The sequence below is a fragment of the Protopterus annectens genome, chromosome 1.part1 (assembly GCF_019279795.1).
Source record: "Protopterus annectens isolate FY-2018-M chromosome 1.part1, PAN1.0, whole genome shotgun sequence".
NCBI classification, from domain to species: Eukaryota; Metazoa; Chordata; order Ceratodontiformes; family Protopteridae; genus Protopterus; species Protopterus annectens.
Genome location: NC_056726.1, coordinates 1,561,305,289 through 1,561,332,314, shown reverse-complemented (window position 1 = coordinate 1,561,332,314; position 27,026 = coordinate 1,561,305,289). Strand labels below are relative to the sequence as shown.

Sequence of the window (27,026 nt, the reverse complement as noted above, 5' to 3'; positions counted from 1 at the left end):
TATGTCATGATACAAGCAACAAATAATTGACTTAAATATTTGTCATTCAAAGGAGGTCTAATAGTTGTCAACCTGGGAGGATATGATTGACAGGCCATGCTGCTTCTCCAGAGATGGCCTGCATCTGTCCGCTCTATGGTTTCAGTTATTGGCAAAGGCAACCGCAGTGCCTTTTTTTAGGCAATGTCAACCTGATAAACCTTTGAACATAACAATCAAGTGCAAAGAAAAATATAAAGGTGTTACTGATCAATGCTAGGAACCTAAACAAGAAACCCCAGTTCCTACCATCCCTTCTCATCCTGGAAGATATTAATGTTTGTGTAGAGACTCAGACATGGTTTAAAATTGAGGAGACCACTCCAGCTGTGCAGAGCTATAATACCTTCCACACATTTAAACCAGATATTGCGCAGGCGGGAGAAAAACATGGAGGTGTTTCAGTCTAGACCCACAAGAGACTCACATCAAGGCTGATAAAGCAGAATGATTCACTAGAGCTTCATGTCCAAATAACCATCAGAATGGTCCTGTACCATATATTAGCTAGCTACAGAACTCCCTCAATAACACAAGAAAGCCACAACACCTATCCACAGGAACTAGAATCACTCAATATTAAACCCAATACTATTTTCCAAGGTGTTCTAAACTATCCAGCGACCTACACCACCAGTAGTGCACAAGCACAGAGATTCCTGGACGTTTTCAGTACAATTAGAGTACCCACCAGGGGGAATAGCATCTTGTATCTTGTCCTTGCTAATAATGGGAACATCCTGAACCATCCTTTGAGTATCTTCACCTGTTAGATCTGACTACAAAGCAGTCTCTTTCAAAATAAAATTGCAACCAGAGACCCCTTCCACCCAACATACCATTTGAAATTTCTTTAAGATAAACTATCTACACCTAAGAGATATATTATCAAGTTTCAAATCCCCACTTAATCTAGTTAACTCCACTAAATATGTAGAAATGTACACCACCACACTATACCAGCATGTAAACAGCATGGAGATGCAGATATACCCCACAGAAACAAGTGCAGGGCAATCTCAGAAACAAACCCACATGTTGGAACCAAAGCTTTACAATAAAAAGGAAATAATTTTGATCAGAAGTAGGAAGGGTAATTCCCAGAATGTTAGAGGCCTTTTCACTGAAATAAACAAACAACTCAGGAGCTTAATAAAATCCACCAAAGCTAAGTTTGAGTCTAAAATAGCTACCTAAGCCAAAGACAATCACAAGTCATTTTTTAGTTATGTTCGTAATGTTAGAAGCACAACACAGGAATGTGCTGAGCTGATTGTGAATGATGCTACCCACCCCGAGGCTGAATATATACCAAACCTACTGCCAGGTAAATTTAGCTCTAACTTTATTCCCGTCTCGAGTCTGTTAAAACTTGAGGTGAAGGAGCTGATTTGGCAGCTTAGAACCAGAGCCTATGTGACACCAGGGTTGAACGACGTATTCTCTTTGGCATGTGTCTTGAAACTGAGGAGTTTAAAACGTTAACACAAGGCTAATACTCAGGTGACTAGACATATAATTTAGGGCACTCTATGTCTGTTATATACACACAAATCCCCCCCCCTTATGCACAAGTACATGCATTTATAACATTCAACTGAAATTTATTCAGGTTCATTAGTGACATGTAACAATGTTTATGTACACAATAACAAATATTGTTTTTTGGATGTTTAAGCTGGCTTTTTCATGTACATTTATGTATTCTTTGTATATGTACATATGAATTTGAGTAGTAAGTCAATAGGAAAGTTTATATACATTTTTTACACAATTGTTTATACAATTTTTAGGTACATGTGTTATAGAAATAAGAATTGTATCAGGTGACATGGTGTCATGTGAGGTGACTGAACATGTAACTATGAATCTGATTTTAAATATGGCTACCATTCTTTTAACTAGTGTCTGATGAAGTTGAGTGTAAGAATACTTGATGAAAGGGCTAACCATAAAAGTTTAAGAATTACTGTTGCCTGCCTATTTTTTGCTGTTTTTCAGTAGTTTGTTTGCAGTTTGACTCTACGCTGGTTTCTTTTTGGGTATGGCAACTGGTGAGTCTTTAACAATCCCCAGTGGTTCATCGTCCCCCTTAGGAAGGGAGAACAACCAGGAGGCTGGAGGATCTGAAATGTCCGTTAATGTTTTTTATCAACAACCTAACTAAAAAAGTGGATGATTTGACTGACATTGTGAACAGCAAATGGCTCTCTAACAACCGAGAGCAGGTTACAGTACAGTGTAACACTTTGAACCGGGCTGGTTTGACCCCACCAGCCAATTCAACAGTTTCAATGTCACCTCGAGGGAATATTGCGAATCCAAATGCGATTACTCTTACAAATTCAACATCTTTAATACTTAGTGACCAGGCATTGGTTTGCAGAATGAGGTTAACCAAGCTGATGTTAGTGCCAGCTTTTCCAACAATAACATCAGCATTGTGGACAACCTCAAGATTTTGGATTATAAGTCTTTCAAGCTAAAGAAGTTACAACTCAAAATCTCCTACTTCAAGGAATGCATCAAGCGGTGCCAGGTGCCAAAAGGGCTTCGTACAAGGCATTATCCGACAGGGCTGATATCCAATTCAGCCTTCCACATTGAGCTCTTGAAACTGTTCGATCAAGAAGAGCTCAAATTTTTGGAGGTGCTGGTTAAGCACTACCCAGTTCATGGCGGACACCCTACTGCAGAAGATCAAGGAAGTGGATAATACTGCCAGGATGGACCTTGATTTCCCCTGGTACCAATTCGATTACCAGCGAGTTTCAGCTAGTATCGATAAGCAAATGAAGAAATTAAAATCTTTTAAATCAAAAAATTGAAGCGCGATGAGGACGAGTACAAAAGAGGGATGGCTTATCCAGAGCCTCCCCTTCACAGCAATGGAATGCTCGAACGGAGGTGAATAAGAATTTTCCGGACACCCGGGCTAACAGTGACAATGAACCATCCAATATAGGAGAAAACAACCACTTCTCCTGCTTAGACCAACAGGACTTGGTTGGTACAAGTGAGGGAAATGGAGGAATAACCCAACAGGATACCCAGGAACTAAGAAGAAGTGAACAGGCTTCAAAATCGAACTGAAGCTATTCACTCCCAGGCAAACACAAATGCGAGGTCAGCAGATTATTATCCAAATTTTCACCAGGGACAGAAGCAAGACTGGGCAACACAGAACAGTGGATGCAACTGGTAGAAGACCAACAACAAGCATCGAGACCGTAAAAGGTAACATCTAATATGGTGTTGGAAGCAAATGCTAATTTTCAAAATCCTGTTTCCAACTGTAGTTTGCAACCCACCTTAGGACAGCCCGAGTTGGTACATTTACCACATGTAATAGTTGACTCTGGAGGTCACTTTAAGATTTTTAACTACTCTGAATATATTGTTCAACCAGAATTAGTTAATATCCTTTCTAAAGGCTTGACATTTGTGCCAACTAAAAGAATGGACATTTGTGGTGTTTTGATTGACTTAAAGTTGTACTTACGGAAACTCAATTTAAACCTGTTGTTCAATAATGAGTTGAGTATAAATGCAGAGCTTAAAGTACCCAGTGTTTACAATCCACCTTTACATCCATTGTTGGATATATTTGAAAGGATGTGTGACATTGACCTTAGGTGTTTATCGGCTACCGAAAGGAATAGGTTCAACAATGTGAATAATCTAGGGAGTGAAGCCTTTAACATGTCAAGGGATGAATGGGTTTTGATAGACACCTTGAAGAATGTTGATGTAAGAATTGTTAAGGCTGACAAGGGTGGTACTTTGGTGTTGTTTGATCGTACAAACTACATACAGAGAATAGAAAATATGTTTAATTTGGCTACATATATGCAGGTTTCTCTAAACAAGGTGAACCAAGCATACAACCGTATTAAGGTGTTTGTTAGTGACGTGGTCATGGAGAACAGGATTGATCTAAATTGGGTAAATTACTTAACTATGGTTTCCCCTAAAACCCCTATGATTTTTGGGATTCCGAAAATCTGCAAATTCTTGATGGACCCTCCCATGCGCCCAGTTGTGGATGGAAGGGATTCAATGACATACCTACTGGCAAAATTTGTGGACAGTTTGTTGAAAAAATACATATCAAGGGAACCCTTTATTTGCAAGGACTCCTGGTCTTTTTTGGAAGCAATAAACAACCAGGTCTTTCACCCTGATTTTAACTTTGCCACAACTGACGTCAAAGATTTGTACACCGTCATGCCACGTGATGTGGGTATTAGGCTCGAGTTATTATTAGTAAAAAGAGGGGCACCTGCATCTGAAACCGGCCTAATAACAGAACTGTTGGACATAATTTTGTCCAACAATTTGTTTTTGTTCAATGGCCAGTCTTATTTACAGAACAGTGGGGTGGCAATGGGATCCCCCGTGGGGGCAGTTTTGCTAACCTAGTAATGGCCTTTTGGGAGGACCAATTTGTGCATAACATCATAAACAGATTTAAGGGTGAAATTCATTACTATATCAGATTTTTGGACAATATTTTTTTGATCTTTAAGGGAGAAGAAAGTATGTTTAAGGAATTTATGATATACTGCAACAACACGACAGATTGTTTGGTATTCACCCACGTATTTCATACTGAAAGAATAGCTTTTCTTGATGTAGAATTAAGGAAGGAGAATGCCAACAAACAGTATTTAGCCAAAATACATCGGAAGGACACTTATTGTAACTCCTTCCTCCATTACAGTAGTGCCCACACCCAACATCAAAAAAGGTCCATAGTAAAGGGACAACTGGTCAGGGCCACAAGAATGTGTACTACTGTCATTGACTTTGAGGAGCAGTGCAGATTGTTATTGCAAATGTTCACAAACAGAGGATACCCTGTAGACATGTTGAGCAACCTATTTGAGGTAGTTCAAAATAAAAGGACAAATGGCCATTTTAAAGCCATTTTTAGATAACAGTAATCAGGGGATGAGTATTGATGATGGGGTACCTGTTGGAGGTGAAAGTAACCTAAGGGTCGATTATAGGTACCCCTCCATTACTACGTTTAGTTCAGATGGTGAAAACATTAGACAGATTTTGCAAAAGAAACTGAAGGTTTTCCAAATAGACAAATAATTTATTAAATTTGGACCTGCACCAAATGTAGTTTACAGGAGGGGGATTAATTTGAAAAACCTCTTGGAACTGCCACCCCCAAAAATGATACGTATTCCAGGTATGTACAAATGCGAAGCCTGCCCTTATTGCAGGTTTATGCAAACAGATAACTGATTTAACATCTTGGATGAAAAATTTGCTTGTAAGGGCAGATTTAATTGCAATTCCACTATGGTTGTTTACCTCAGTTCCTGCCAGTCTTGTATGGGTTTTTACATTGGCAAGACTGAGCTTAAACTAAGGGAAAGAGTGTATGAGCATATTTACCAGATTAGGAAAGCCAAAACAGAACGCTCTTGCAAAACATGTGGTAGAAAACCCTGGTCATTCCTTCACATTCAGGGTGATCGACCAAATTGAATTTGACATCAGGGGTGGTCCAATAGGTTTAAATTTTGAGGTGAAGGAGCTGATTTAACAGCTTAAAACCAGGGCCTATGTGACACCAGGGTTGAAAGACGTATGCTCTTTGGCATGTGTCTTGAAACTGAGGAGTTTAAAAAGTTAACACAAGGCTAATACCCAGGTGAATAGACATGTAATTTGGGGCACTCTTTGTGTTTGTTATATGCACACAAATCCCCCACCCCCCCCATGCACAAGTACGTGCATTTATGACATTCAGCTGAAATGTATTCAGGTTGATTAGTGACATGTAACAATTTTTATGTACACAATAACAAATATTGTTTTTTTGGATGTTTTAGCTGGCTTTTCATCTATATTTATGTATTCTTTGAATATGTACATATGAATTTAAGTATTAAGTCAATATGAAAGTGTATATGAAAGCGCTAACCATAAAAGTTTAAGAATTACTGTTGCCTGCCTAATTTTTGTTGTTTTTCAGCAGTTTGTTTGCAGTTTGACTCAATGATGCTACCTATCCCGAGGCTGAATATATACCAAACCTACTGCCAGATAAATTTAGCTCTAACTTTACCCCTGTCTCACCTTTGTCTGTCTTTCATAATATACGTGAAATTGACTCACCATCAAATATCACACACCATGTCCTAAAAGTGCTATCAAAAGCTAAAGGTACTGCATTAATGCACCCTGACAATATCCCTGGGTGCATTTTAAATAGCATGAAGCACAATTTTAGCCACACCCTAAAAACACTGTTCAATCTCAGTCTCCATCCAGTTTTTTGTATCAAGCAAATGAAGACCAGCTACAGTAATTCCATTGCATAAGGAAGGACCTTCCACTGACGCTGGCAATTACAAACACATACGTCTGGCCATCCTCGTATGCAAAACCATTGAAAGACTTACCATGGAATTGATCAGTCAGGACACAGGGAACCTCCAAACACTGAACACATCTCAGTTTGGATTCATCAAGGGCAGATCATGCTTACTCAACCTGGTAGATTTTTTTAAAAGGTTACCATAGCAATGGATGAAGGTAAAATGGTACACACTGCATAACTCGACCTGGCCAAAGCTTCTGACACAATTACCTACTCAGGCAAAGTAGAAAAGTCAAATAAACTGGGAGTAAACCCCTATGTCACACACTGAATTGCCAACCGGCTCACAGTTATGATGCAGACAATCAAAATAGGGGAAATTACCTCCACAAAGAGGCCAGTCACCAATGCAGTCCCCCAGGGTTCTGTATTGGGACCTCTCCTGTTTGTCATCTAATTTTCTGAAGTAAAAGCCGATACTAAACGGCTCAGGCTGACTTAGTTTGTAGATGACTGCAAGCTAGGAGCAGTCACTGAATTTCCAAATGACTTAGTCATCTTCCAGGAATGTTTATCCCAAATAAATAACTGGTGCCAAAATAATGGACTGAAACTAAATGAAAAAAAACTGCATTATTGTATTCTTTGGGAAGGGATCTGCCCCAGGGAACTACCACATTTACAATATGTCCCAGTTGTTTGGAATTTGGGAATTTATGTGGATAGTGACCTAACATTTCACTGGCTAACATGATATAGCATTCTCATGTGTCTGTTGTTGTAAGAAAGTCCTTCTATATTGTACAGCTTATAAACAAAAGGACTGTGTCTAGATCTAGGGATGTCATTGTCTCCAGTTACTCAGCCCTCATTAGGCCAGTCAATGAATATAATACCCCTTTTGTCATGCATCTGTCCAAACACATGCAACAACTGGAATGCCTACAGAGATACCTTACAAAAAGGATGCAAGACCTAAACAACATGTCCTACGTGGACCAACTCAAAGCCATGTCACTATATTTGGTATCCTAATGACTGCTAAGAGGTGACCTCTTTCTGGCGTACAAGGCTTCCTCTGATCAATTACTGATGGATTTACTGCACATCAGCAAGCCAAATGGCATTAGAGATACTCTGTCTAGGGATCTAAACCTCTTCTGCAAAATTAAAGGCATGCATCTGGAATGATTCTCTTGGGCCTTCGCTGAAAGTGATCGCTGTCCCAGTTGGACTTTCCTGGTAAACAAATGCTAAATAAATAAAAATAAATAACTTAACAGAGGGACAGATGTATCACTCAGTGGATACTGTTGCTGTGGAACAGACTACACTTCCACATAAAACAAAGCTATCCCTGTCCATATTCAACTGCAGCTTAGACCTATGGATGAGGAAATAGAAAATTTACCCCATAACTGCCCCAAGTACTACTTATGGACTGAAGCAGCTCCTAAATGCTTTATTCCATGCATAGGTCCCCTTCAATTATCTATGGTATGATCCCAGTTATTCTCATGATGGGTAAAAAAAACATTATATACTCACCATAATGTTCCGTCTGTGTTGTCCATTTAAAGCAGGCAAAGATGTAAAAACTGTCAGCAGCTCTGGACCCGCCCAGGATAGAATTTATGATATTACAGATTTGGAACCCCTGATATAAGGTACATCTAATTTTATTCACTACAGTTTGTTAAAAGGATTTATATGCTCTCTTGGTTAACCACATTTTTTTGGCATAAATGTTCTATTTTTGTTTTACATATTTAAGAGCATGTTGCAGTAGGCCTGTTATACTTCACATGTATAAGTTCATAGGTTCACAGGTAATTACTAGGCTAGCTGCCCTTGTGGGGCATCTTACATCAAGCCAATTTCCCTTTTTGTGCTTGAATTAACCTACCCATTTGGTTATAAATTGGTCCTATCCATTCCATTGTCTGTAACTTTATATCTGATGTTGTCATTTTCATTTATTCCTCAATTGTTGGGTTCAGAACCGATCCTCAGATCTGACTTGGCCACTTCTTCCAGCTCATAGAACACTGAAGCTCTCAAGCTCCTCCATTTATCCATAGTATCTTAGTCACCTAACATACCTCAGATCTTGTTTGCTGCCTCTTATACCTGCAAAACAGTAGAAAAAGATAAAATAATGGAATCTGGGACTCAAGCAAAGGAACATTAGTTTATCCAGCATATTTTGATCCTTCCAAGAGTCAATAAGGAGGGGGTTGGTGAGAGGGAAGTTGAGGAAGAATGAAAATGGACAACACAAATTGAATGTTATGGTGAGTGCATAACTTTTTTATCTGATGTTGTCATTTTCATTCATTCCTCAACTGTTCAGAGAGAGTCCCCTGCTAACTTAATCTCGGGAGGACCCTAAGGAAGGATATTCCTGAACTCAGTTGAGCCAAAGGCTGCTCTTCTCCTAGAGACCAGATCCAATTTGTAATGAGCAATAAAGGTATGAGGATTAGCCCAGGTTGCAGCTGCACAAATATCATCCAAGGAAATTCTAGATAAAAAAGCTGAAGAAGTTGCCATCAATCTAGTGGAGTGGGCCTTAGGTGGTTGTGGTAAAGGCAAACCCACTTTTTTATATACAAAATTAATGCAATCAATCAGCCATTTGGCTAAAGTTATTTTAGAAACTGGTTTGCCTAATTTTGATTCCAAAAAAAAAAAATGAAAGCAATAATTGTTCTAATTTTCTCATATTTTTGGTTCTACGAAGATAATTTTCTGTGGACATCCAATAGCTGTAACATATATTCTCCTTTATTTGAGAAATTTAGAAATAAGACTGGACGGTTAATAACCTGATTAATATTGGATTCTGACACCACCTTAGGAAGGAAGGAAGGAAGGATTGGTTCGTAAGGATATGCTATCCTTATGAAAAATTAAATAAGGAGGTTAAGATGATAGGACCTGTAATTCTGTTACTCTTTTGGCAGAAGTATTAGCAACCAAAAAGACAGTTATTCAGGTCAAAAATTTTAGTTCATATGTTCATAGGTGTGTACTAGGTTAATGGCCCTGGAGCCTTTACAAGCCTAGCCCATAGAAGTGCCCTTAGTTGATAGTTCAAAAGGGAGTTGGGTTAAAGAATGCAAAACAATGTTTAAATTCCAAGGAGGACCGGGATCTTTTAATGGAGGTGAAAGTAGGAAGGTTCCTCTGAGAAAGGCCTTGCAATGTTTGAAGGATGCTAAGGTTGAATTATTTGCTCCTATATGGAAATTAGAAATGGCAGCTAACTGAACTCCTACAACATAGGAGCTGGCCCCTTCATTTAAAATTGTAGTTAAAAAGTCAAGAACCTTAGGAATCAGTGCTGAAAAAGCATCCATTTTTTATGTGCCCAAACAACAAATCTTTTTCATTTACTTTTGTAAAGTTTAATGGTAGAAGCTCTATGGAATGATAAAAGAATGCCATGGACAGGAGAGGGGAACATGGTCTGTCTAGCAATCCATGGAACTGGAGAAACCATGCTGTTAACTTGAGGCCTGGAATGCCCATATCAGTCATGTCTGTCAGGTGAGACAGTAGGTCTGAAGCTGGATACAAGTTCCAGGGTGGGCAAAGAAGATGAGGCCAAAGGAAAGGAAACCAAATCTGATGAGGCCAGTAAGGGGCAATGAGGATAACTGTGCTCTTCAATAGAGACGCTTTCTGAAAAACTTTGGGGATGAGGAGTAATGGGGAATATGTATGAAGGAGACCAGAGGGCCAATCATAAAGTACATCATCCCTCGGTGACACCCCAGTGGGGGGATCAGGGCAATGAACCTGTTGTAATTGCAGTTAAGGGGGAGATGCAAAGAGATTGCATGATGGTTGGCCCCATTGATGAAAAGTGCTCTCTCCCACTTTCATGTTGAGAGACCACTCATGAGGCTTTAGAATAGACCTGCTTAACATGTCAACAATCACATTGGACTTTCCCGAAATGTGCGTTGCTGTCAGAAAACAATTGGATGAGTTCACCCATTGCCATACTCTCATAACTTCTCAACAATGAGGGTAAGATTTGATTTGTTGATGTACCAGGCCACTGACATATTGTCCATTTGAATCGCATAGTGTCAGTGGTGAGAGAGTGTCGTGAAAGGCCTGCAACACTAGGAGAATATCTCTCATTTCCAGGACATTTATATGCATGTTGTCTTATCTTTCCCAAGAAGTGCACCCCCATTCTCAGAGGTGTCTCTGGTCACTATGGCCTTGAGTTGGGGGAGAACAAACGGATTCCCTTCTTGTACTTGACTGGAGGCTATCCACCATAGAAAAATAATTTTTGCAAGCTTGTGTTATTTTGACCTGACTGGATTATGATTTATGGAGAATAAACCATTGAATTGCGAGTGTCTGCTGAAAAATTCTCATATGGTACCCTGCCAACAGTAGCAGAATGATTGCACTGACGTAGATCCCAAATCTTGGAGGATTAGTTGAACTGAAAGAGAAGAACCTTGGATGATCTTTTTGACCTATAACTGAATAGACTGAACTCTGGACACAGGGAGAGAAGCTGTTTGAGTGACTGTGTTGAGCAAGGCACTGATGAATTCCAGTATCTGTGTTGGTTCGAGATGAGATTTGTTGTAATTGAAAGAAATCCCAACATGAGAGCATAAGTGGAGTATATAGTCTCAAGCTTGAATAAGATGATGCCTGGTCGGAGAGGTTATGAGCCAGTCATCTAAATAAGGAAGCACTCAGAATACCTGCAGTCTCAAGTGAGCTGCAACTGCTGCCATACACTTGGTAAACACCCTGGGGGCTATGGTGAGACCAAAGGGCAGAGCTCTGAATTGGTAATGACTGGCTCCAAGCTCTAAGTGTAAATTACTCTTGGATCATCTGTTCATTTTTGTGTGATAGTACACATCCTGAAGATCTATTGAGCACATCCAGTCATCCTTATGCACAAAAGGCAGAATGGACTGAGCCATGACCATCCAGAACTTTGTGTACTAAACCAATTGATCTAGATTACTGAGATCCAAAACTGGTCTCCAGTCCCCTATTTTCTATGGCACTAAAAGAATTGTGAGTAAGTTCTGGACTCTTTCCAGTCTGGACGGACCTCTTGGATGACTCTCTTTTCTAGCAGCTTCTTTATTTCTAGTGCTGCTGCTTCCCTGTAATTGGGTGAAACATTGGGGATTTTGTTTGATACCAACAGGGGTGGATGGGAAAATGGTATGATACAACCTCTGGATATTATCCTCTGCACCCATTAATCTTTTGTAATTTCTAGCCAGGCTGTCTGGTGCAGGGATAGATGACCCCCAACTACCTCCAGAGATGGACAATCAGTTTCCTTTCAGAAGCAATGATAAGATCTGTCAGAAAAGGTATCCCTAGATCCCTGATTATGCAGAGCACCTCTGCCATGGGGACAATGTCTTCTATTAGGCCCCATGCCCCCAGGGGAAACTGTCTCCACGTGGATCTTGGAAGGGACCCTGGGATTTTCTGAACCACATTTTCTATCCGCCTCATTGATTCTTAGAAAATGTATTTATTTTATTTTATTTATTTATTTTACATTTGTTAACCGGGATAGTCCGACTGGATATATGTTCATTTTCAGCGGAGGCCCAGGGAGAAAAGCTCCCAACAGTAAAAAACATCATTACATACCTCAAAAACATCATTACATATCACATATCTCTAACAGCATGATTGAATATTTGGTGAAGAACATTTAAACATTGATAGTATATTTACAGAAGAACATCAAGACAATCCATACACATAGCATCTGTATATAATCTAGAGAAAAAGATCTGTTGAGGGGTCAAAAAACATACCCCCAGAGCAGGCAGGATTTTCCTTCTTGCCCACACCTAGAGAGCGTGTGTTTTACTTTAGGCCAAATAAAGAACGTCCGTCAAAATAAGCATTGATGAAGGAAGCTTTGAAGGGTTCCACAGAGTCACCAAGTGCATCCAGGCATGTCCTTTGATAGAAATTCCTGAACCCACCACCCATGAAATACTTTCAGCTGTGTGGGAGATAAGCCTCATGGATGTATTTGAAAAGCACTGAAGGGTAGCCAACTGTGAGAAAATAGTGCTCTTTACCTCAGAGGATATGGTCCCAGTGAGGGATATGGAAAGTTCCTTAATCAAATTCCTCTGAAGTCGCATAAAATGTGTCAAGTAGTTTAGCGACCTAAGAGCAAAGGTCACTGATGTATAGACATGCTACCCAAATCTGTTCAGTGCCATAGATTCCCTGTTATGGGGGTATACAGAGGAACTTTGTTATGCTAGTTCCTTCTTAGTGGCAGCCGATATGACCATGGAATCAACTGGTACTCCCTTGCTCCAATACGTTCTATCTTTCAGTGCTGTGAGGATCCTATCTGGTCTCTTAGGGATAGGTTCAATGGTATCAGGCTCCTTCCATGCCCATTGAGAGAACAAATAAATGAGCTCATTGGCAGGCAGTGTCACACAGGAAGTAGATAGGCCAGTGCCAAAGGCCTTCAGGAATACTGACTCCTCTTGGGAAGGGTTGGTGGTGGACCAACCATCACTTTATTTTAGGAATTCTAAGATGTCTCCAAATGAGATATCATTGGGTGGTGATCTGGGGCACCCTTCCCCTTCATTAAAGTTGATAATGTCTGTGACAGACTGTTGCATAGAGTCTAAGGGCCTCCTTTAACACTTCCTCTTTTTGGGACCTTCTTCAGTTGGATGCTCCAGAGAAGTGTCAGAAGAGATTAATATACCCTGCTGGGTGGTCTGGAGATTTGTTTGGGCTGGCTGTCCCAGTGGCACAGCTGACTGAGCCTCTGGATGCAGAGTAAAATAGAGTTGGGTAGTCAGTACTGAAGAGGGAAGGGAAATCCAAACTTTGGGAATAGAGAAAGCTCTCTCTGCTACCTTGAATGCAGAAAGCCTTGGAGAAAAAGAAACCGATGCATTAGGTTTGCTTATGGGCTATCAGCTCTCTCCACCCCGAAGGGAGACTATTCAAGGAAGGAGTCAGAGCTGAACTGTCTAGCACAAAGCTCTAAGGGGCAGAGATGGCTCCAACAGCTTTGGAGTTGACTTCAGCACCCTGGAACTGGTGCCAGTGCTACAGCTCCGAGAGTCATCCTTCTCTGAAGTGCTCAGATCCAGACCACTCACCGACACCACCAAAGTCAAAGATACCAGAATCTTCAGACCTGAGGCAGATGACTCTGGGACATTCAGATTTGATGGCTCCAAAACCAAAGATCGGATTGAGAATGAGCCAATAACAGGGAACAATACTGACAGGGCTCTCTGGACTCAACAGGGTCAGAGGTGGAAGAAACTCTCATTTGAATATGAGTCCTGAGGAATTTCCTCAACATCCTGTCCACATTGGCTTCTGCCAGACTCTTGGATGATTGAGCAAATGATGCTCTAGAAGATGGTCTAGAGTGTCATCTTGATGGATGTTCCAAAAAAGGGGAAGGGAGCTGAGGAGAGATAGGATCCGATAACAGTTGAGGTGATCAGGTCTGAGGAGATTTCTCTGATCTAGGCCTCAGATCCAAAGTGGTTGTATCCAGTACTTTTGCTACCTTAACAGAAGGTTCAGATACTGGAGCCAAAGAGGTATACTGATCTGAAATTTTCTTTCTTGACTATGTAGAAAATCTTTCTTCTTGTTAAATTTTTTTGGTGGTTTGTGCCCAAGAGGTTATTGAAGCAGGTTTAGTAAAGAACCTCTTAAAATTAACTTGCCCTTTCTGTGTATTAAGGCCCAGGAATTGAAGGCCTTACAAATGTCAAAGTCAGAATCAAGGGCAGATGGGCCTAAACGATAGATGCACTTAGACTGTGCATCCAGATTCGGAATTTTATGGCTGCATGCCACTGACTTTTTGTAATCAGAAGGTTTCCTAGACATAATTAGCAATCAAGAAGTAAAGAATTAAGAAGTTTAAGACCCTTTTTTTTTAAAATAACACTAAGGCAGCAAAAATACCAGCAATGGTAAAACAGAAGTACTTATAAGTACACAGGAAATACCAACAATGGTATTTAAGAAATATTCAAAGAACAAACATAAAAGATTTTCTCCATAAAAAATAAGGGTAGAGATATGAAGGTAATAAAAGGGAGGATGTGCAAGAAAGATTATAATATAGAATAATATAGAATAATTTTAACTCACAGGGAAAAAGTACACTTGCTCTAGAGTAAGTAGTGACCACGTCTGCATGCTAAAGCAGCAAATGAGATCCAAGGTATGTTAAGTTACTGGAGCACTATGGGTAAAGGGAGGAGCTCAAAAGTTTCAGTGTTCCATGAGCTGGAAGAAGTGGCCGAGTCCAATCTGAGGAACAGATCCAAACCCAATAGTCGAGGAATGAATGAAAATGAGAACTTCAGATATAAAACTATTGGCTGTGCAATGGGTAAAACCAATCTATAACCAAATGGGTAGGTTAACTGGGTAAAACCAATCTATAACCAAATGGGTAGGTTAATTGGGTAAAACCAATCTATAACCATATGGGTAGGTTAATTGGGTAAAACCAATCTATAACCAAATGGGTAGGTTAACTGGGTAAAAACAATCTATAACCAAATGGGTAGGTTAATTGGGTAAAACCAATCTATAACCAAATGGGTAGGTTAATTGGGTAAAACCAATCTATAACCAAATGGGTAGGTTAACTGGGTAAAACCAATCTATAACCAAATGGGTAGGTTAATTGGGTAAAACCAATCTATAACCAAATGGGTAGGTTAATTCAAGTACAAAAAGGGAAACTGGCTAGATGCCCCACAAGGGCAGCTAGCCTAGTACTTACCTATGGACCTATGAAGTTATAAATGTGAAGTATTAACAGCTCCACTGCAATATGCTCATAAATTTGTAAAACAAAAATATAACATTTACGCCAAAAAGTAATGTGGTTAGCCAAGAGATCATATAAATCCTCGTAACAAACTGCAGTGAATAATATTAGATGTACCTTATATCAGGAGCTCTGAACCTGTAATGTCATAAATTCCATCCTGGCCAGGCCCAGAGATGATTTTACAGCTTTGCCTAATTTACAGAGCAGCTGCAGTGTGATGCGCATAATCAGTTGTAGTTTTGTTAAGGAAAACTGCATGTCTGACTCCAGTGTAGCTGCTGCCCATACCTAACAAAGTGTTTTATATTAATATCGTTCTGTGTCTCCTTATAAAGAACCAAAGTACAGTCAGAGTTTTAAGCGTTCATGTGGTTTATTGTCTGACTGTACTTCATTTCTGTGTGGAACTAAAAGATCAAACTCAGTAGCAGAGTAGTGTTTCTTCCAATGTGCTCCTTTTGTACTGGTTTATGGTTGTTTTTTTGGCTGAGCACTTCAATTCCCATTTTTTCTTCTTTGGTCTCCTTATAAAGTCTTTACAGGGCTATTCATACAAACATAGCCATCCTTTTCTAGATTGTGTCAACTTCTACAGGTCTTGCTAAAACTTTGACCACAAGAAGAAGCTGTGGTGTTCCATCTGTGGCTTTTACATGAGCAAAATAACATCATAACAGCCGTTTCTTCCTTTTGATGTTGTTTTTTTCCTTCTTTCCCTACTGTCAGATAAGATAGAATTACCTTTTAAAACTTCTCTTCACAGCTTTTACTATCCATTCTCTTTACTAACCAACTAACCGTTATTTGTGCCTTTTCAACTAGTTTGAAATCCTTACTTCTCTATGGACACCAGAAATGGACAGAGTTCTTCAGCCATGGTCTGACTAGGGCTTTACTGGGATGTATTATAACCTCTCTGTTGCTGGAGTCAGTCTGGCTGGCTAAGAACGCAATGCAGCACGTTTTGGGAACTGACTACACTTATTTTCATATATTTCTTTTTTTGCTCCTATTTCCCCCTTTCCCTTTTCCCATCGAGTCCTGTCCTCCAATGGCTTTTTTGTTTTTCAGCACTTCTAGCAATGAAAGATATCAGGAAGGAAATATGTAAATGGGGAACAGTAACGGTCACCCCACAGTGTCTGGTTTTCCAGTGATAAACTGCTGCAAGTGAGCACTTCTTTGCATGAGCAGTGCTCATCTGGATTTTGTGCACTATGAAAAGACTCAAGACCTTCTCACATCAGCAATGCTCAGCTGGAATGCATGCACTCTGACCAGGCTCGAGCCTTCCTCACATCAGCAGTACTCAGCTGGAATTAGTGCACTCTGAACAGGGTGAAGCCTTCCTCAGATTAGCTCAGTTGGAATGCATGCACTTTGACCAGGCTTAAGCCACTGGGTCCCTGTATGTTGAAACACAGTACTGGGCCATCTTCCTGGTACCACTCCTACTATGGAACTTCACCTGACGTCTACCTTCAGGATGGGTGAGTTGATCTTATCTGCTCTTTCACAGCCCTCCCCAACCAGCTCCCTCAGTATCTAGGCTGCTAAATGAACCCATGTCATCTAGGGCATAGTCAGATATCCAGACCTCTATGCCAGGGAAATGGCTATCCTTAGATATTGTACTCTCAGTTTGTGCCTGGTGATCCATTTCTGCTGCTACCAGCACACCAAGGCCTCCTTTACAGTCTCTGCTTTATAGTGTCACTTTTCCCAGATGATAGTCTGTGCTGGAATGGCTATAGCTGTGGTGAAGTTTTTTCACTTCTCTGCATTAAACCTTAGATAAAACTTCTCTCCGTGCCGTCTGTATTCCTAGATCTCTTTGAATGCTTGCTTCCATAACTTCTACTGTATATTTATACTAATATCATCTGCAAATAGAGTAGATATCTTCACAGAGCCACTTCTGAGATCTGATACAAAGATTTCAAATACTTCTGGCCAAGATAAGCTCTGCTTACTATTTCTCTTTCCTTTGAATGAGTTTCAATATCAAGTAGATTTTTGTTTCTTAATAAGAAATGCTTCATGTCTGAGATGTCAACTTAATATGCTATAAGTCCCTTGTAATGGTTTAACAGCCTTCTCAGGGGACAAGCAGACCTACTAATATTTTGTCACTTAAATGCCATTTGCTCAACATTCAATCAGTTTCAGAGTAACATTTTTAGAGACAGTACAATATAACCATTTATGTGAGCTACAAAAACACCTTCCAGTTTATTTCTGTATTTAATTCTACTAGCTGGCAAGTCTAATATTTTAATATAAAATAACTTTCTTTTTACAACCACCACTTTATTTCACCTCTCAAATAGGGTAGCATTTGTAATGACATAACAAACGTTACATCCTTTATTATTTTATTTGACATTTGTTGACAGGGAAAGTCCAACTGAGCCAGAGCCCTTTTTCAGCGGAGGCCCAGGGAGAAAAGCTCCACGTTTCCTACATTCGTTTGTTAAAATTTACAACATCCATAGTTGAAGACATTAGTTACATCTTAAAAATATCCCTGTTTACATTTTCATCATACAAAGTTCAAGACATTACATTTACAATGATACAATTTGTACAGAGTGTAGAAAAATAGTGTTTACTTTTATTTGTATTTATTTGTTTGTTTTAAGTGTAGGATTAACCCAGGAGGAGAGTGAAGTTAAGAAGATGGAGAATTAAAGGAGAGTCTTTGGGAGCAGTAGGTGTCAGTAGGAAGAGCAAGAAGAGACTAAGAGTAGAGGTAGGGAAGAGCAGCGATTTGGAGAAGACGTGAGAGTGCAGATGGAGGGTTTAGGGATACAAGGGTTACTGTTCAGTAAGATAATGAAATTCAACGGGGGGGGGGGGGGGTTACAGTGTCAAATCCAGGAGTTTTGTAGGTGTTCTTTGAGTGCTTTCTTGAATTCCAGTGTGTAAGGTATTGTGCATATGGCCAGGGGGATTTTGTTCCAGTTTAGGGCAGCGGTGTAACTGTATAGTATTTGACCTATAGATCGTTTAGGTTTGTATATTTCTAGAAGTAGTTGATCGGAGCTCCAGAGCTTTCTAGTAAGAGTATGGAGAGGGATGAAAGAGGAGAGGTTAGGGCAAGAGGAGGACTTGTTAAGGATGTTGTGAATGACAAGCAGTTGTGAGGACAGAAGTTGGTTTGGAATTCAAACCGATTTAGAGCTTTGTGGGAGTTGCAGTGATGAAAGAGATATGTTTGGTTTGTTGCAAACCTGGCAATTTTACAGTAGGTGATGTCAAGTTTACTTAGTAGACCTGTTTGCAAGCTGGTAAGGATTTGTGAGCTGTAGAGAAGATGGCTGTATGTGAGTCTTTTGTAAGAAATGTTTTATTTCTATAGAGAAGACCAAGTTTTTGATGGGGAGTTTTATACAGTATTGAACATGTAGGTCGAATTTTAGTTCGTCTAATATGCCTCTAAGAAGCTTGGTGTGGGTTTTGACATTAATAGGAGTGTTGTTAAGTGAAGTTATGGTGAAGTTGGGTTTGTGGTGATTGATTTTTGGAGAAATTGCAGGAATTTGGCCTTTTTGGAATTCAGAATTGGTTGGTTATTGATAACCCATTTTTCAACTGACCTGAAAGAGTTTTGGGTGAAAGTGCAAAGGTTTGGAGAGGGTATCAGAGGTAGACATGATGACAGAGTCATCTGCATATTGAATGAGGATAGACTGTGGACAGGATGTAAAGAGAAGATTAGTGAAGATGTTGAACATTAGTGGGTCAAGGATTGAGCCTTGTGGGACACCCCATCTTGATGGGGAGAAAGGGAGAGATTGCGGAGTGCCATTTGACAGATTGTTGTCTGTCAGAGAGATAGCTGGAGAGCCAGTTGAGGGTGGAGATAGAGAAGTTTAAATCAGTGGGTTTAAAGAGGAGTTTGGGGTGGGAGACTGTGTCAAAGGCTTTTGAGAGATTGATGAAGAGACAGGAGGCAAGCTTGTTGTCTGCAGCCTTGGCCAAAGGAGATAAGGGCAGTTGAGGTACTGTGATTGGGACAAAAACTGTGTTGGGTAGGGGTGAGAAGGTTTTTCTGGAGTAGATAGTTTAGTATTTGTGTGTGAACACATTTTTCTAATATTTTTGAGAGGGGGGAGAGTATGGCGATAGGTTGGTAGTTATTTAGTTCAGTGGAATTACCTCCTTTGTGAATGGATATGGTGTAAAATTTTTTCCAAAGTGAGGGGACCGAGGATTCAGATATTGATCGATTTATTAGGATGGAACTGGGTTAAGCAATGGAACTTGCCGCTAGCTTAAAGCAGAGTGGGGGAAGATTGCCGGTGGAGGGAGAGCAAGGTTTGAGCTTGGATAGGAGAGATTTGATGTAGTTAGTGGCCACAGGTTTGAAGGAAAAGAAGTTGTTAGGGTTAGACGTGGTGTGGAAGGTGTGACTGGAGTTAGGAGAGTTGGATGTAGGTATAAGTTTGCTTATGGAGTCAATGAGGTAAGAATTTAAAATGCTAACTGTTTTGAGGTGTGTACTGTTAGGACAGGAGTTGGGTGTTGAAGGGTTTCCTGAGTGGAAAATTTGATATTTGACTGATACATTCCCAGAACTTTTTGGAGATTTTATGTGCAGGCTGGGTATTAAGGCAGACATTTTTCTTTTCAACGTTAACTTGTTTTTTTAACCAAGTTTCTACATTATACTTAATTTGTATAATAATTTGCATTTTTTCTCTAAAAAAATGACTCACAAATACATTGTTCATACATTGCTTCTTGGTATCCCCCAAATGACGTAATATTCTTCTTCTTGTCATCCACTTAGTATGGCATATGAAATTTGTGCTATGTGTCTTCTTTCATCAGCTATACAACTGGTACCCTGTAGCATTCACATACAGATGCCAAAATATCCACACTTCTAGCATCTTTGCCTAGCCCAAATTCTATACTCATTTGGAAAATGTGCATGTGCTGTTCTAGCTGAGATACGTAAACCTTTTCTAAAGGCAACCCCCCCCGTCATATCCTCATTACTTAATAAGTTATATTCTACTTCTTTTTTTTACTGACACCATCTTAAAAGTATAAAAACTATGTATGGATGTAAAAATTGTGTTGTTTCAGCCATTTATCATTGTTTATTGTTCCAATTAGGTCTTATTTTGGATTGAGCTGGTTGGTGAAATAACTTCCCTGAATACTAACTGTAACTTACTGTAACCCCTCTTTGTACTCTGTATGTGATACTTCTTTGTACAGTTCTCTGCTTTAACACTGCAATATTTATGCTTTGCTGTGTCGCTATGTGGCAGTTAATCTACCATTGCCCTAGGGGGACTGTGTACAGCATGTAGAAAATTACACAATTCTCCATATTTTCTAATTCTCACCCAGATTTTATGATATTCAACAAAGAACATAACGTCTAGAAAATCAATTTTATCATCTGAAAATGAATATGTAAACTATAAACCATATCTAGTTCTCTAAAAACATGGTTGGCAATTCTAACATTGATCCTTCTCTGTCCTTCCGTTATAAAGATCCTGCCATTTATAAAATAATAATAGGATACTATCTCAATGCTGTTGATTAGTGGGCTAACTGATATGTTTGCTTCATCAATGTGTTTTTTTTTCAACAAAGTGACACGCTATTAATAATCTAATCTCACTGCTTCATATCTTTCAGAAAATGCATGCCAATACAGAACCCACTATTCTAGCAAGTTTATAAAGATTATAACAGCAATATTTAAAAGCGGTCCTCTTTTTTCAGCCTTTGTCCCTCATCCCCATCATTTTTGCATTTGTCCAGATAGCTTGTGCTAAGAATGGTCCTAGATTAAGTTATATAAAAGTGCTTTCTTAGTTTTTTATAATAAAGGTGATGACATTTTACGGTTCTTTTTACTTATTATTTTATATGATACTTTTTTTTCACAAAGACCTGGTGAGTCTGCGAGGCATTTTGTTATTTCCTCCTTGTCTAGCTTTCGTAGGCTGGTCTAGCTCCACCATTAATCAAAGTCCAGCCAGATGTCTAACTTCAAAATATCTCCTAAATACTTCATCCATAAATTATCAGGGTCTACTTTAGTAACTTCCTGTTAAGTATTTGGCAGTGCCCAGTATAGACACAGGCACCTTGAGTTGACAATTTTCCAGTAAAAGCACCTTTGAAATTTCATCAATACCTAGTTGCAGACAGGGAAACTAGACTGCAGTCACAGGGCAACTAGACAGCAGTGACGGACACTGCATCAGAGTTACAAATCAGAAATGCAGGCATCTTGAGTTGACATTTTTATGCAAAACAACGCACTTGAAATTTTGGCTATACCTGATTGCATACAGGACAGTTAGATTGCAGTGACAAGCACTTCCCCCAAAAGCAGATACTCATGACTTCATATTCTTACGGCAACAATCTAATCAATAAAAAGGGTCAGTTGCATGGATATGAACTTTTTCACTATCTCCATTACCAGCTCTGTGGATAAGGACATCCTAAAGTAATGTAGAAATTGCCTCATAATTACTGATGACCAGATAATTCTCCAACAAAATGATAAGGTATGTGAGAGATGTATTTACAAAATCTAATTGGAGGCAAAGCTATCACATCAAATCACTCCTAATTTCAATCAGGCTGTCAGTAGTACACACTCTGCACTCATCACACAAGGTACAAAGCAGACACATAGACCCACATATGCTGAGGCAGTTCAACGTAACCTTCCTAAATCTCAAAGATCTCCTATATGAAGTACATACAACAAATACCATCAGCAGTCCAAAATGCACTCTTTCAAAAGAACGCCCACATAAACACATGCAGCCACATCTAATGGGACCACCAAAATATCTCTATAAACCTTACATAATGTCTTTCAATAAACAGGGGTAGGGAGCACATTATGTTCATGCACACAGAAACCCTCCCTGCACACCCTACACCATCTGCATATTATATATACAAACTCTGAGATCACACTACAGTGGGGAAAAAGGGTAAATTCCCCAATCCCCTCTGTACTGTAGTCTCCATTCAAAAGTTTCAACATTTTGGAGAGTCAATCTTCTGAATGGGACCCATGTGTGTGTGTGTGTGTGTGTGTGTGTGTGTGTGTGTGTGTGTGTGTGTGTGTGTTTATATACATATACATATATATGGATTCCTATTACAAGAACAAAAGTTCACTACTTCGAACTTGTAATAGGAAGCCTCACTTCTGCGAAAGTTCACTTTAACAAAAGTGAACTTTTGCATAAGTGCACTTCACCGAAAACACCGCAGCACAGTGGAGGACATAAAAAACAAGCTATGTCCTCCACTATGGTGCAATAGTCATGGACCTTAGGGTTAGGGCACGGGTTAGGGTAAGGGGATAGTTAGTAAAGCTATCCAATTACCCTAACCCATGCCCTAACCCTAAGGTTCGTGACTATCGCACCATAGTGGAGGATATTGCTATGTCCCTCACTGCGCTGCAGTCATCACAGACCTTAGGGTTAGGGCACGGGTCATGGTAAGGGGATAGCCCTATGGGCTATTCCCCTTATTATGTCCCATGCCCTAACCCTAAGGTCCGTGAGTACTGCACGGAAGTTGAGTACAACACCCGTTCATTGTACTGAACTTCGCATAAGTGCACTTTCAATTAAGTGCACTTTCACTGCAGTGAGCATTCCATGCACTATTTCAAATTAGTGAAAATTCGATCTAGTGTATGGAACCTGTATATATATATATATATATATATATATATATATATATATATATATATATATATATATATATATATATATATATATATATATATATATATATATATATAGATATATATAGATATATATATATATATATATATATATATATATATATATATATATATATATATATATATATATATAGATATATATATATGGGAGCACTTAAAATAAGCAAAACTCCCAAATTTCAACATTTGTCTAATCTAGAGACAGATGGTTGACAGTTTTGTAAGATCGATAATCCCTTGGTCTGGGGAATATGCCCCTTTCCAGGGGATTGTATTAGTGTATATAATTAGAAGAGGGTGTAGGGAGTGCAGGGTGGGCTTGACCTCTGTTAAAAAAAAAAAGGTTAACATTTTCATGCTCCAAGGTTATGCTTGGAGATTGTGCAGTGCAGTGCTGTGATGATGTTCTGATTTTCGATATTAACGTGTCAAAGTTAGCGATGTTAACATTGGGGAGTTTTGTTTATCCTAAGTATGCAAAAATATACAAACTATATATCTAATGAAGTCAGTCTAAACTTCAGTAGACAGACACAAAAATGTCGACCACAAAAGCTTGAAACAACAACACTGAAACTCTAATGTAAATACTCCAAGGCATAACCCCAGACCATGCAAAAGAAAAATACTGTTTTCTTGCAAGAGGCAAGCCACCCTGCATCCTCACATCTATTGCTACTTAAATATTCTAACTACATTATCGTGGAATACCAGGTAGAAGGCATCTTTCCCAACCATGGAACTATAGCAATCTCGCACAAAAGTTGACAATCTGTTTTGTCACCCAAAGTTTATCAACTGTTAGTGGTATGAAATACTAAAATATAAGTGTCAGTATAGATTTTTTTCTAATACAATTATTTCAAGCATTATTTCTAAATAAGCTAGGCCAAACAATATACTTGGGCTCTATAAGAATTATTTCTATGCAAGCTAGGCCAAAAATATGTTGGCCTTTTCCTGAAAGTGATTTTTTAAACCTGACAATAAATTGCATCACATTATTGTTTAGAGTCACTTACCTTCAATGACATTAGGTAGAATATTTTCAGTGGTCGTTTCTGCACTCAGATCTGTATATAGGAAAATAAATCATGTTATAAAAATGTCATGTTCTAAAAATTGTCATGTGTTGCAAATTATAGTCACATAGGCTGTTTTAGTCATTTCCCTGTACATTAATGTAATACAGCTATGTGCATCAACAGAAAACACATTGCTCCGGACATTTTTACTGTTTTAGCTCCTCATCGTCTGTCTTGAATATTACATTGCTTTTGTCATGTTAGGGTGCTTCAGCCCTCTTAAATCTGATATAATGAGTACACACTTCACTTTATTCGTAGTTTCATAGTTTCATAGTATAGTACTAGGCTATCTGCCCTGGGGCATTTGTAAGCCTAGCCATAGTGATGTGGCCTTTGCCACCCCATGAAGTGGTACAAAAATGTACAGAATAAATCTAGAATACTGTGCCTCTGTCTAGTAGTGACAGTGAAGGTCCCCTTATATAATATAATTAGTTTACTGTGCCCCTGTCTAGCAGTGACACAGATGTGACCCCTGGGGTAAACTTACGATCTCCCATCCACTCATCAAGATTTCTCTTGAAGAGAGTCAGTGAGGGGCTCTGCCTAATACGAACTGGGATCCTGTTCCAAAGCATGGGAAGCCTCTGGGTTATGAATCTATCCTCCAGCATGTCCTATTCATACTTGTGCCGAGGTTTAAGTCTTTAGATCTCATGGTCCTGATGGATTTGGATTTTGTGAGGTGGAGCATGTCCATCAGATCCTGATTGGACATGGCCTTGTCGTCAGGCAGAGATCACCTCTGAGCAGGCGGTATGCTACTGAATAGAGCTGAAGTTTCTTTAGTCTGGCAGAATAAGACATATGTTGGAGACCCTTGATCCTTTTGGTGAGGTACTTTTGTGGTCTCTCCAGCTGTTGCAAGTGCCGGGTGAGGTACATACCAAATGGGGCATTGTACTCAATCATGGGTCTGATGAGGGAGGAATATAGGGGTACAATGACATCCTTGGATCTGGATGTGAAATCCTTCATGATGAGGTGTGCAAGGTAGAATGTTTTTCTAACCACTTTGGCAACGTGGGTGTCAAATGAGAGGTCGCTGTCTACTTGGGTCCCTAGGTCTCTGATTACTTTTTCCGTACTCAGTGGGTTGCTGTCTATGTGATAATTTGTGGGTACTTTTTCCAAAAGGGATAACTATATATTTTTGGCATTTAGTTTAAGGCCGTGACTACGGCACCAGTTGTCCGCTTCAGTGAGGCCTTTTGTAGGATGTGTGTATCTGCTGGTGTATCGACTATGGCCTAGTTTGCAGTCATCTGCGAACTTTGTAAGCCAGCCACAGCCCTCCCATGTTTGCTTTAACATCTGAGAAATAAATGCCGAACAAGAGGGATCCCAGGACAGATCCCTGTGGGACACCACTTGTGACTGGCTTTGAGTCTGACATTGCTCCAGCGATTTTAACTTTATGGGTTCTGTCCTTTAGCCAGTTTGCAACCCATCTAGTGACATAAGGGTTTACTTTTAAGCTGTTTAGCTTATCTATGATGCCTGAGTGGGGTATTGTGTCGAAGGCCTTAGCCAAGTCCAGGTATGCTGTATGGACTGTTTTGCCCTCATCAATGGGTCTAGTGACTGTTTCGAAAAAGTCAACCAGTTTTAAAAGGCAGGATCACTTCAGACTGATGATTATAGTTTGCTGTATCTGAGAGCAGCTGCAGTAGTGAGTATAGCACAGAGGTTTATGTAAAATGACCTGAAAACCTAGGATCTGAATAGAAACTGGGAGTATAAATGAGTTATAGCATATCCCTTAACTGTCCATGCTGTCAAAATACAGTTGGAAATATGCCTCAGGTTAAGTCGTTTCTAGCCAAAAAATTTATAAAGTATAAATACATAGTATTAAAAAATACTTCGGTGTTAAAAATCTTCGGTTTTCAAGTCCCAAAGCAAAATTTTAGTGCGTAAACTTATTCTTCGGTCTAGTCCTACACCAATGTTGTTTGCAGCTGTTTTGTTTTGTTTTGTTTTATAGACTCTTACAGATGAGCCATTAATTATTGTGCAAATGAATCAAAATTGCAGGCCCCACACATTATATGTAGAATTAAGTGAGAATGGATACAGAAAACAAGGATGAGAATATGTATAAAAATACGATGGAAGTCATTGAGGAATACTGAACTAAGTACTTGGTTAGACTGGTCTTCTTTCAGCTGCCCAGAAATACCTGATTTTACCTGCATAGCCTACCAACAGCTATCCTGAACCAATAGACAAGTGACCACTGACTCATTCTTTCTGTTGGAGCCTTTTGAGTGTTAAAGGCTGATTGCAGCATCTGTGCTCAATGTCTTCTTCTATTTCTGGTTGTGTTATGCAGAATTAGTTCAACAAATTACAAATACTTACAAGCCACAACATATCCAGCTGGCGTAAACAGACTATATTTCTTATTTTACTGGAATAACTCCATCTCATACATAATCTTCAGTAAAATGTCCTAGTAGCATCATATAAATTCAGTATATTGCTCTCTCAGGTAACTGTTGCTGCTAGGAAATAAATTTTATGTAGACTTAGGGCCGGATTCACGAAGGCTTACATGGAGTCTAAGAGTAGTGTAAGACTCCATGCAGCCTTCGCGATCCAGGATCAGCCCAAAGTCCGTGTAAGAGACAAGCTAAAACGGCTCTTACATGGAGTGGGCGTGGATAAGCTAATCACCTCACTTGCAGCTGAATAGCATGCAAATGAGGATGATTAGCGATCCAGGAAGCCCAGAACAGCCCGTGTAAGAGCTGTTTTAGCTGCAGAAATGTACTCAGTTGACAACTGAGTACGTTTCTGCAAAAACCGCAATGGAGCCATGTCAGCTCCAAATAAAGGGTGCATATGTGTCAGGCAGCATGCCAATGGCCAAATATGTGGCCATTGGCAAGGTAACCTGATGCAAATATCTTAAAAATA

General features: G+C 39.5%; 1 long non-coding RNA gene across 1 annotated transcript in view; it reads right to left on the bottom strand.

The window, feature by feature from the left end:
* The window catches only part of LOC122813918, a 216,011-nt gene extending 191,919 nt beyond the window's left edge, over positions 1-24,092 (bottom strand). Inside the window, exon 1 of the long non-coding RNA XR_006366742.1 lies at positions 24,039-24,092. This is a non-coding gene — a long non-coding RNA (uncharacterized LOC122813918). The remainder of the gene's footprint in view (positions 1-24,038) is intronic.
* Positions 24,093-27,026: the final 2,934 nt, after the last annotated feature.